At 37.1% G+C, this 12,795-nt stretch overlaps 1 protein-coding gene across 3 annotated transcripts in view; it reads right to left on the bottom strand.

Moving 5' to 3' along the window:
- The window catches only part of pigs (GAS2-like protein pickled eggs), a 252,245-nt gene that overhangs the window by 103,311 nt on the left and 136,139 nt on the right, over positions 1 to 12,795 (bottom strand). The window contains exon 1 of one of the 3 annotated variants that reach the window (XM_074091760.1): positions 2,383 to 2,515. The exons of the other annotated variants lie outside the window; for them this stretch is intronic. The gene's annotated coding sequence lies outside the window, so the exon portion shown is untranslated. Of the gene's footprint in view, positions 1 to 2,382; positions 2,516 to 12,795 lie in introns of those variants that run through there. 3 annotated transcript variants of the gene reach the window in all.

Raw genomic sequence — 12,795 nt, 5'->3', positions numbered from 1 at the left:
CTTCTGCGTTTAACATGGAAAATATATGATTCGCTATGACTTTAAGATAGTTCTGCACTAAAAATATATTTCAAAAAATCCAAAACCAAATAACCAATCATAAAAATATATTTAGTTACAAAAAAATCAGTCCTTTGACACAACTTGACATAATTTAATGAGTATAAGACGTATGTTGCGGTAGCCAAACTCGATTTTAGACGTAAGTTATCTTGGTTTATTTAATTAAATATGAGCGAGTCTCACGGTAGTTTTAGTGCAAGTATTTATATCATTGTCTGTTAGTCCCACTCGTTGTCCTCAAAGTTTCAAAATCTTACTTAATGTATCAAGAATTGCAGCCGCCCGTCTAGCGACTAGTGAGTACAGTTCGTAATCAAAGTGAAAATAAAACTAGGCAACGGATAAACATATTTGTGTACATATTAAACATCCAATACTGAAGATTTTTTTTTGTATTTTTAAGACGCAAACCAAACAAGTAAATAAACAAAGTTAAATAACTAAAATAACTAACTAAATTCTTTATAATAACTATGAAAAGTAAATTGAACACAATAATTACCACTTGGTTTTTGGTAGGATACACACCAATCACATATTTTTTTGTTGGAGGCAATCAACAGCAAATTAAATGACTCGTGGAACACCATTTAGAAAATATCGAGGCCCATATGTTCCGACAAAAATTCATTTCAAAGAATGAGGGTTTTCGCAAAATTAAATGATGTTTTATTCATCAAATTGGTATCAGGAGGAAAGTTTTTTGTTTTCGTTTAAAACTGACGGGCATCGTCAGCCACTGCGATAAGCATCTTTTAATTTTTTAATTTTAGGTTAACTGTCAAGTACGAGTGCACTCGACCCAACTGAATTGTGACGCACTGTGGAACCTTTTCGTAGAAAAAGTCATAGTGACATCGCATTGCTTGACAAGGGAATTTATTATGACACTTACTGTAAGAACGTTCTACGGTGGGTCAGGAATCAAATGCTTCGACTGTACAGTCGAACAAATTTAATCATGACCCAGGTGCAACCTTTGCACTACTAATGTCATGTTGACATCTCATACTTTTGTCAAGGAAATCATAGTGAAATTGATTATTAAAAGGTTCCACCATGGGTCATGATTCAATTTGTTCGACTGGACATCCAACACAAGGGCTACGAGCAAAAAATAGGAGTGCCAGTGACTTTGTGTCGCCCATGTTTATTGTTACAATATCCAGTTCTGTTGCGAACATAAACACTTGCGGTCTTATATTTTCATTTAGTTTAGATTTGGTAGTTTCATGTTCATAATAGTTTGGATTTGATACAATGGTATTTATTGTAAATTTAATCGTTTAATCGCACCTACTAATGTCAGAAGTTGAATGTACAACGTTAAAAGTGCCCTTGTAGTCCATTTTGATTAATTAATTAAGAAATCCTAGTTTTATCATAGTGTCGTTATAAGCTATGATTTATTTGTAATATTCTTACTTTATTTTACCTTAAAACAACGGCTTATTGTTTATCTGACAGTTTATCAGATTAAAACGGCTTAACAGGAAATACCTTGTTAGAATATAACTCAGTGCTTATGACATAAATTGTATTGCCATATAGGTACACAACACATCATTCAATGCGCTTTATTAAAACATACATATTAGTATACCTTATGAACTTGATGTATTGCGCAGATTTAAGCTGTTTTTTTATATTTTTACAAGTATTTGTCTGTATGTACGATACATATTACACTTAAGTAAAAATATTACGAATAATTTTGTACTTTTTTTATAACAAAAGACTTCAAATGGCTTCTAGCTCATTCGTATTACAATTAATCTATTATTAAGTCTAATCAATAAATTGTAAATACCATAAAGTGCCAATTGAAGTCCACAGTAGATTAAAAAGATTAATTTCGTGACGTCAATCATATCAATACAATGTCTTATATCGATTTTAATCATTGATGATAAATTTATTGCCTTTTATCATTATGATTTTTTTTGCCCTTAGCTAAACCACTGTGCGATTCCAGTCGATTGAACTAATTAAGTAATTGAAAAAGACGGCAGTACCCTCTTATAATTAAGCTTCTACTGTAGAATAGGTATATGTATTATATTCTGTATTCTTTTTAAAGGATTTGTTTTCTATTTTAATTTATCCAGTGTAGGTACTTATTCAGGGACTATACAAAAAACAACATGCCTCTTTAAACAATAAATAACATTATCTCAGGATATGCATGCCTATTTTTTTCATATACATTAACAATTAAATCATAGTACATACATACTGATGAAAATTGCTAAAATTGTAATTCAAAACCAACCAGAACCGTTTTACAAAAATAAAAAAAACACTCAAAACAAAACCCACCTTATAAAAAAAAAGAATCCCGCTGGTCCGAGTCACAGTCAAAAATATTTCGAATAGCACTGACACTGTTTCGATCGCGACTGTTCGGTTGCCGAAAAGCGTGCGGCGAGCGCAGCGGTCGCGGGCAGACTGACAACGCCGGCGCTGGCTGCTGCGTGCGTGCGCGCAGATCAGGGCTGGCCGTAGCAATCGTTCAGGGTTAGCAGATATTTTTTAAACCTACTAAATTCACACTAATTTTTTTTAGCATGAGACTGGGCTGGACATGTCTGTCGCATCCCCAAAGGTGGGCTCACATAGGTAGTTACTTGGTGGGTGCCGGAGAACGGCCAGCGACGTCTAGGCAGACCGAGAAGGAGATGGCGGGATAATCTAGACACGTAGGCAAAAGACTCGCCTGACATAGCGTCAGAACGGGAGTTGTAAAGTTCAGGACTGAGGCTTTTACCAAGCAGTCGGACACTACATAGGCTTAAAAAAATATATTGCGTTCCACTGGGCAAAGGATTTTCTCCTTCCACTCGTCTTTGGCTTCGAAAAAATGTTGCCAGTCCAGCGTGGTCCAGCTGGAATCGCTCCAAATCGTCCCGCCGTCCTTTTAGGCTTACCTCTGCAGGGCTACTACGAAATTTGAAAATCGAAGTTCGTATCGTGACGTCCCTCTCACTCTCGTATGAAATAATTATAGCGCCCGCGGGACGGTACTATACGACTTTCGATTTTCAAAATTCGTAGTAGCCCTAGCCCTACTGTTCCAGTGCCCGTCGCATAGAACCCAATTGGTAGAGATTTTGGCCCAGCGATCCGGATGCATCGCGCGGACATGTCCCGCATAGTCCAACTTAAATTATTAAGTAATTAACTAGATAAAAATATAATTAATAATAATCTTCTAATTACTTACTAGTATAATAATTAAACCCATTATTAGCACTGTGTAATTATTGGAATGATTAAATAGGTCAAGATTTAATAATAAGGATCTTATTTCGTGATTCATTGTTTTTTGACCTTTAAGTACCTAGTCATTGCGTTTATTAGCAAGAATAAAATAACTCATAATATTTTGTACACAAATATGTTTTCCTCGTTTAACTTAATTATTATACTTACTTACCATTTTCTTAATTCGTTAGTGTTCAAGTTATTTTTAGAGATTTTTTATAAATTAAATTATTAATTTTGAAAAAGTTCTCAATTTTTTTGTCGGTGCAGGTGACTGCTGTTGAAGTCAACAACGACGCATATTCTTAATATTAAACTTGGCTCTCATTTCACATTTATGTTTTTGATAAGGTCTTCTTTACTTTACATGTTTAAACTATGGCCGTTTTTGACAAATTTCAACCCTGACAATGCGCCGGCGGCACTGACCTTGGCAAGTGCCATTCGGGAGATGTATCTTAATGGTCTTTTTTGCTTAACTCCATTTGGTGGCATTGCACGGGTTAGGAGTCCTTGGAGAGATATGGTAGTTATCGCTAATGTCCCCTTCATATTATTTTTATTAAAAACAACTGATGTAAATGATGTTTTGTTTTGTTTACTGTACTACAATTAGAGGAGTAGTAACATTCATAAACTTTCTTAAAATAGTTAAATGTCATTCAAAAAGAATTAGTTTAAGTAAAGTTTATCAAGTAGAACTTAATATCCTTATTAATGACTATTATAAAATTGATTAGTTTGTTTTTCAACGTATTAGTAATCAACAGTTACTGTGTAAACACGTACAGTCAGCAACAAAGATATTAATACAGCCAAAGTATACACGACCTTAATATTCAGGCAATAAAGTCCTGTCTACATATTTGGCACTTCAAACATAGGTATATTTTTGTTGCTGACTGTAACAGGGTGGAACCATTGTGTCACTAAAGTCATGTTGACATCCATTCATTCCTAAATAAATTATACTGATTTCGATTATGAAAAGGTTCCACCCTGACACCCGATTCAGTTTCATAGTGTACCTAGGTACTTACACATCGCAACTCCCTTTTAAAAGTACAAACAGCGGAACTGCTATTGCATGATCTTACATATCTTGCACAATTTAATTACACGTTGTAACTAATCTCGCTGTAACGGCTGTAAAAACATGTTCACAGCTGATTTTCCCTTACGTTACTTGTCAAACAATGAGCAGTATAATCCTATGAAATAATTTTCTCATAGACTCAACGGTTGAAAAGATGCAACAGAATTCTAGATGCGATAATTCGTCATAACATCCTAATGTTTTTGATCGATATTGACTATGAGTGTTAGTATCATTACATGTATAAAATCACAATACATATAATCATACATAAAATCACGCCTCTTTCCCAACGGGGTAGGCAGAGACTACATCCTTCCACTTGCTACGATTCTGGCATACAACTCTCGCTTCCTCTACATCAATCTTTTCATGCATGCACGTCGGTTTAGAGTACTCCTGACCTGACCTTTCTTCAGAACGTCCCCGGTTTGATCGTGGTACGTTCGTCTAGGCCTTCCTCTCCCAACGTTCCCATTCATTATTATAGATGAATGCAAGATGACCTCGCATTTATCATCATGGGCTCAAATCCGCGCTCGAACCTCTGATTTTTTGGAATTTCATGTGTGAAATCAGGTGCATTTGAAAATTACCACCCGTTGGAGAAGAAAAGCTTTAGTGCTAGTTCTTAGTTTTAGGTGGTACTTTTTGGAGCCAAAATAAACTTTTCTTTCTTTCTTTCTTTCTTTCTTTCTTAAAAGTCCGCGAGTGGCGACCACGCACCGGAAGACGAAACTTTATCAGGCCTCTCCTTAAGGTGGATTGACCATATCGCGAAAATAAAACTTTGATCGTAATTATCTTAAGCCAAAATCCGTTTGCTGGTCACAGACCTTCCTTAAAGATCTCCACGTTTTGTCCTATCTACATCCCATGGCTTCCCACTATCTTCACCATCTGGTCCGTCCACTTTACGGAGTCCTGCCAACGCAGATTGGTCCTTCCACAACCTTACAGCCTATCAGCCATCAGTTCTACAAACTATGCCAGCGCATTGCTACTTAACGCATATGCTATTTGCTGACTACGTCTGAATCATTGTTATTTTAAAATAAACGGTAAATACTCGTAAGAATAGCAAATATAGAAATAAATCTTCAAAGAGATTTAATCACCATTGAGTCATTATTAATTAAGCATATATACGTAAGTACGTATTCTTTACTAGAAGAATTTATCTAAGTGTGAAATACTTTCAAAAGGACAATACACATAGAAGCCATTATGAATGGAACTCCATTGATGACTTTTAAGCAAAAAAGGATGGGCGTAATTTTAAATGCGGGCCCTTTCCTAACAAGTTCTCAGGTACAAAAACCTAAACGGTTTTGGAACGAAACAACGTTTTATAACAACACCACAACATTTTTAGTGTCCGAGATTTTTACACCTTTTATAGTAACCATCTATTATATTATCCGTACCTAGTTATTACAAGCAAATAGGTACATTGAAGTATATAATTAAGTAACTGTGTCCGGCATTTCGATTCCTGCTAACTTAGTACCAACTTTTGACTAACAGGTACACAGCGTAACATTTTGAATGATCAACTGGTACTTTTAATGTATGTAATTGCGATATTTTGGATTGTTTGTACTCTCTTTGGTCTGTTAGTCCATGACATTTGAATAATGTTGCCACTCAAATAATAGTTGGGTTGAGTTTACATTAGCCAAACTCTGGTCATACCGTGCATTGAGTAGCAAGCACTAGTGCTAGTGACACAAACTACTTACCAACTGCCTACTCTGGAATCGATCCAATGCACGCCAATGTCGTGAGCTTCCAGATCTAAGTCGATCAAATGGCAAAAGACCTGATAGCTTCCTTTAGGTCATAAAAACAAATAAAATAAAAAATGCCATATCTAACCGCACGCTCATCTTCGCGAGAGGTATGCGCGCGCGGCGGCGACGCGACGATTTTCCTATTGTAATCGATTAGAAAAGCCTGGGAAGATGGCGAGAAAACTCGATTGTTTTGTATCTCTTTTAAAAATATCGTGCGGGATTGTGTAATTATTTTATAGTGTTATGGGTTCGTTGTTTTCAATTGTTAGCACGTTGTAGATTATATTGGCAATGATATCTAGACAGGGGGAAAAGCGTTACATTTTGATATCAGTGACTGACGATCCCGTTCCAAAAAAGTCACAGTGAAAAGTCATCGTGACTTTGTCACGCCTGTTACTCGTGTCACTGCATGATATTTGTGTCACGTCACGGTCCTGTAATGAACGTTTTTTTGACACACTGTTATTTCAACGTGACTATGTCACGCCTGTTACTCATATCATCATTATGATATTGTCGCGGTGCTTATGACCGTGTTTTTGTCACACCGTTAACAGTCACAGCACTCCACAGCGTCGTGATTTGAGTAACAGACTGCTAGGCGCTAAGAACAGTAGGAACGTAAGTGATTTTGTAACGTTGTTCTTCTGTGAAAAGTCTCAGTGACACCTTTTGACGGTGAGTCACGGTGACTTTGTCACAGTGGCTTTATTTATCCCTCGTGTCTAGATATCGTGGGAGAGAAAGAAAAGGGTTTAGGAGGTGGAATTCCTATGTAGGTCTGTAAGAATTTTTTTATTAGCCTAATCAAACTAACTTCGACAAGTTGACGAAACCCCCGAAACTTGTCATTTCAAACCTTAATATCTCAAAAACGGCTCATGTATTTTCATCAAACATAGCTAAGAGTCAGGGCAAGGAAATTTCGCATTCACGTAAAAAAATCGCATTAAAACTAGTCGATCTGTTTGAAAGCTACGATACCATAGACAGATAGACATCGACGTCAAACTTATAACACTCCACTTTTGCATCGGGGGTCAAAAAGCTATGGTTTTTCGTTCAAATCTCAATTCACTATAGAATCACAAGCACGCTACTAGGTCTAGAATTCCTGGATCGCAGTCAACCTACGATATCACATGAATCAGGTCCAATCTACTAGCCGGAAACTAAGTGAATCACAGTTTTCTTTCATCCATAAAGTCTGCAGTTTACGTTCCACTGAGTCACTCTACTGGGTCACGTTGTAATGTAACTCAACAACGATTCTGACCGCCCACACTTTTAGGCCGCGAACTGCACGAAAAATCACCAGAACTACAACCACCGTCACCACCACCAGAAGAAGGCGCAGTCTTCACCCTTATTGCCATGCGGGATTTACACTAGCCTATAGTGCCTCGCCTCGCGCCCGTCTCGCGGCATCAGCATCCCTAAAATTGGCACAAAGCGTTTTCGCTCGACCTTTATTATTCGGGCAGTCAAGGAGTGGAATGCTCTGCTGGCTCCTGATCTAGGGTGAATGGGCATTTATTCGGCAAGCGTGCTCCATCTTAAATAGTCCGCATCTTCGCTTAACATCAGGTGTGTTGATGTATTCAAACGCAAAGTTTTCTTGTAAGCTTAAATCAAATGTATTCATTATACTCGTAACAACGTAAATATATATATTTAGACAAGCCGCCTATTGCTTGCCTTATATTTTTTTTCTTTTTTTTCTCTTTATTGGGGAAAAAACAGATACAGACACATTTCTCCTACTTTTTTATTAATATTTGTAACTTAATGTGTTATATTTTTAGTTGCAATTTTTTCAGTTTAGTTATTTATGTCGGCGGCCGATCGTAAAATCCGCCAGATCACGAAATTCCTAGGCATATCGTGAAATGGCGCCATTTCATGAATTGGCTAAGGACATCCGCCATATCGTTTAAAACTCAACGTTTAACGATTTGCCTAGTGACGTTTAGGCAGATCATGAAATTCCTAGGCATATCATGAAACGCCGCCGTTTCATGATTTGGCTAGTTTAGGCAGATCATGAAATTCTTAGGCATATCATGAAACGCCGCCATATCGTTCGTGGTCATAATTCATACTAACCGCTCCTCGCTTCGCTCGTCGTACCTAATTTTTTGTTTTTTTTCAGCATATCACGATGTGCCCGGTATAAAGCTAGGAATATCGACGAATGCGTTGCTCTAATCGATCTGCCGTATTGTTTCTTAGGCGCATCGTGATATGCCTGACCAACTTTTAGGCATATCATGAAATGGCGCCATTTCATGATGTGCCTAGGAATTTCATGATCTGGCGGATTTTACGATCGGCCGCCGACATATATACTGTGTTAGGTTAGGTTAGTTTACTATAATATTTGTTCTCTTATTTATAAATACAACAGATATCGATGTACAGACACAATTAATAGCGAGAGTGAATTAAAATAATGCGATAAATATTTTCAGTCATTGTTTATAGTTTATTTTTATGAGTTCACTTTATCGATGAAACTATAATGGTTTGTCTTGTTTTCTTTCAAGTAGTAAATAAGTAAATATTATGTACATTTTAGGTTACACATTATTAATATCATAAAGATAATCCTTCTTCAATGACGCAGCTTTTTAAAAACCCCGTGTTACGCATTTATTTCTAAAAATAGGTCGGTGTAGGAAATAACACAATAAATGACACACTCGTTATCGATACTTATTAATGATAGCGTAGCTGATTAGCTTATCTTAATAAAAAGTTCCTAGTTATTGGTATTGGTTTCTGAGGAATAGCGGAAATTGAATGAATGAGTTGTGTGGTCGATCTGCAACATGCTGCTGGTAAGCTGGATGCGTGTTGCAGAAGACAGGGCGTATGGCGCTCATTGGGGGAGGCAGTGGCGTAGCGTAGTGGGTGCAGGGGGCGGTCCGCCCCCGGCGGCAATTATGAGGGGGCGGCAAAATGAAAAAAATAAAAATAACTTTATTTCATATTTATAAGTAAGTAGATTTACAGTACCTGGGGCGTCCCTTTAGGCTAAAAAGCCTGTGTTAGAACGCTCCGCTCCTCCAACATTTTTAACACGTATTACTTATTGACAATATTATAAGTAACAGTATTTTATAATAACTAATCAATATAGAGAGTAACAAATAAGTAAATAAATAAGCCTCGTAGATGTACACATATTAGGTCATCTATCCTGTGTGTGTGTGTGTGTGTGTGTGTGTGCGCGCGCGCGCGTGTGTGTGTGTGTGTGTGCGTGAGTGTGTGTGTCACCGTGCAAAAAGTTGCTCTGTCGCATCATATGATCTTTCTTGAAGTCATTTAGAAATAATATTTTTGCAATGATGATAGTTTTGCCATAATAAATAATACAGAATAATATCTAGTTAGTAATATATTCTCCATTTCTTCCGTGGAGGCGTATATGTGGTACGTCACTGGGGAGGCTATGTCCAGCAGTGGACTGCTATAGGCCGAAGACGTTGATCTATGGATCGATACTCGTAGGCGACAACGTTAATTTGACGTGTGTGTATGTACGAGTAGTTGTTTACTGGAAGAAGAAAGGGGTAAATATATAGCAATAGGCTAAATTACTAAAAATATATAGGTATATAGTTCGTCGGTTAGATTAAAAAAACCACCCAAGAGCATGTCGGACACGCCCAAGATAGGGTTCCGTAGCCATTACGAAAAAATTAAGTAATATTTTCCTAAGTATTTCACATTGTGTACGGAATCTTCCAAGTTTAGGTATGCTATAACTTAGGCTGCTATTTACTCTTAAAGTACTAATAGTTCTCAAGCAATCTCAGCCGTTATAATTTTCCTTGTAATAATTTGATATACTCACCCATCCTGAATTTTGTCCACCCAACAATTTAGATTATTTTAAAATTTATGACGGTGCAAGCATTCTACACTTCCACTGAACGTATATAGTTCAGATATAGTTAGTGTTAGATTGTAACTAAGGGACCCCATACATCCCTATTATATTATTATTTTTCTTTAATTGTATAATATAGTTTTTAGTATTTTATTTGTAATTATATTTTATGAAAAATGGACTTTCTGCCAAGTTTTTCTTCGGCGCATTCTCTTGGCAATGGTCTTTCCGAAAGCGCAGGTAGTTAAAAAATGACGTGTAAAAGTGCCCATTGCGGCCTATTTTACTGAAAAATCATTTGAATTTCTTTGAATTTGAATTTATTTTAGAGGGGGAGGGGCGCTCGATTTAAATTTGCACTTTTAAAGTTGAATATTTCGCAAACAGATCACTGAATCGAATCGAACGAACGAACGTCCCCCCCCCACAGTTTTAAAATACCTATCCAACAATATCCCAACCATAGGGTTAATCAAGAAAAAAATCACTCCACTTTACGTCTATGGGAGGTACCCTAAAAGACTTTATTTTTTTTATTTGTTGGCGTGACTGATATTGTATGTACGCGTATTCATGCCAATCTCTACATTGTATATTTACTTTATTGTTACAAGTCACGAATCCGTGTCATGTGTCAGTGTTGTGTCTTTCACGGAATTTAATGAATTTCACAGAGCTTTGGCTTGTATGTAATGCCTACGGCGTATCTTGAAGTGGCTGCAGTTTGTCGCATAATTAGAAGTGCATAGTTCGTTGACCCGCGCATGCGCTATGCGTGGAATGAGTAGCGCGAAGGAAACCGAGGTGGTTGGCGGAGCGCCAGCATACCTTGCTGCCAGGAATATTGTCGGGAACAACAATGTTGGCTTATTGAGATGGAACTATATCAATTGTCACATTATTAACATAGATGCATAACTATAATTACATGATAGTTATGACTCTCGCGTCTGGCAACCGCTGATCATACTGAGTCCCAACGTTTTCCAACTATGAACAACAAAGAGTCTATAAGGTTTCGTTTTCTGCTACTTGATCTAATCCTGAATCTGTTTAGTGAAATGACGAAATCAGCCAAAAGGAAAGTCGATTTTAATTTCATTTCACCAGATTTGTTTAGTGATTTGATTAAATCCTAATACACGACAGTGATTAACAAAATGAACCGCAAATTCAACTCATTTTATTATTTCCCTGCGACAATACGTAGTTAATGTGCTTTGCTGCTAAGGAAATGCCGGTTAAAAGCTACTTTCTAGAATTTAACCATGTAATAAGCATATACCTTCAGAAGGACCCACGCCTGTCATAAGCCACTGTATAATCTCACCTTTTCAATTCGTCAATGGAGATATCAGTCGAGAATTCTCGTTATCTAGCTAGACATAGTATAAAAAACAGTAAGTCATCTACATACCCGCCAAATTTGCGCTCGCAAGCGCTATATTTACATAATAGAAGAAGTATTTAAACGACCCCAATGACTAGGTAGGTAGTCATCATTATCTACGTCATCGTTTTCATGTGAAACTTCCTTCACGATTAGCTCATGGTAAATTTCAAATGTAGGTAACTTGCACAATTGCACATAAATTCTGAAAAAAGATGCGAGCCTTCATCATCAGCCAGAAGACGTCCACTGCTAAACAAAGGCCTCCCCTTAAAACGCCACGATGAACGACAACTCGCCACTGGCATCCACCGGTTACCCGCAATTCTTACGATGTCGTCGGTCCACCTAGTGGGAGGCGCCAACGCTTCGTCTTTCGGCCTTCCTTCCGGACGCGAGCCTGCTTGGCATGAACTCACGACCCTCTCCTTGTTTTCTTTACATAAAACTGATCCGTAATTGACTCCCATCTCACCTGATGTGCATATGAAGCCAAAGATGTCTTACTGGTTCAGTAACAGCCTTGAAGTGCCCAGCTTAAGAGCTGATAGATATAATCACTAGCTTAGCTTCTTATCTAGTCATTTAAACGAATACAGCGCGGACTAATTTGCGGGCAAAAGCTAGTTAATTATATAACACAAAGATAAGTGCTAAGCTAACCCAGGGTACTGTCAACATCTATGAAACTGTCACCTATAACCCATTAAATTTTTCAACCCTAGTGCGCATACGCGGCTCCTAGTAGATCACTTACTAGGTTAACATTTATTTATACTGTGGCTCAGTCTCACTTTCATTTATATCCAAACATTCGAACATGTGTGATAGATGTTACCAAATATACGGGAGTTATTAAGTGTACGCATTTAAGTACACTAGCAATTGCAACGCATTTTATTTAAAAATCTTAAATTTTGCCTTCTAACTTATAGTGGTATTTTTTGTTAAGACAAGTATTAAAGGTAGACGCGCGTGCTGGGCTCGCCTATGTCGTGAACTCATCCTAAACCTCCTAACCCCCTAACTTCAACAGAGAAGATAGATATAGCGACTTGAGTGATATTGTAAATATAGATTTTTGGGATTTAGAGTAAATTAGTTTTACTTCTATTTTTCTCTTTCCATTTTTAATTATTAAGTAGGTATATTGTGTTATTTTTTTATTCCAGCGAAGAATGTTCTCAAAAAAAACCGAGATTTTTGGCAATGTACCTTGACTATGAAACACATCGTAGATATGTTATTTATATGTTTAAAAAAATATGCTTAGATTCTTCTCAAAGAG

This window comes from Choristoneura fumiferana, chromosome 9, assembly GCF_025370935.1.
Source record: "Choristoneura fumiferana chromosome 9, NRCan_CFum_1, whole genome shotgun sequence".
NCBI classification, from domain to species: domain Eukaryota; kingdom Metazoa; phylum Arthropoda; class Insecta; order Lepidoptera; family Tortricidae; genus Choristoneura; species Choristoneura fumiferana.
The sequence above is the reverse complement of the archived record's forward strand: the minus strand, read 5'-3'. Positions and strand labels throughout refer to the sequence as shown.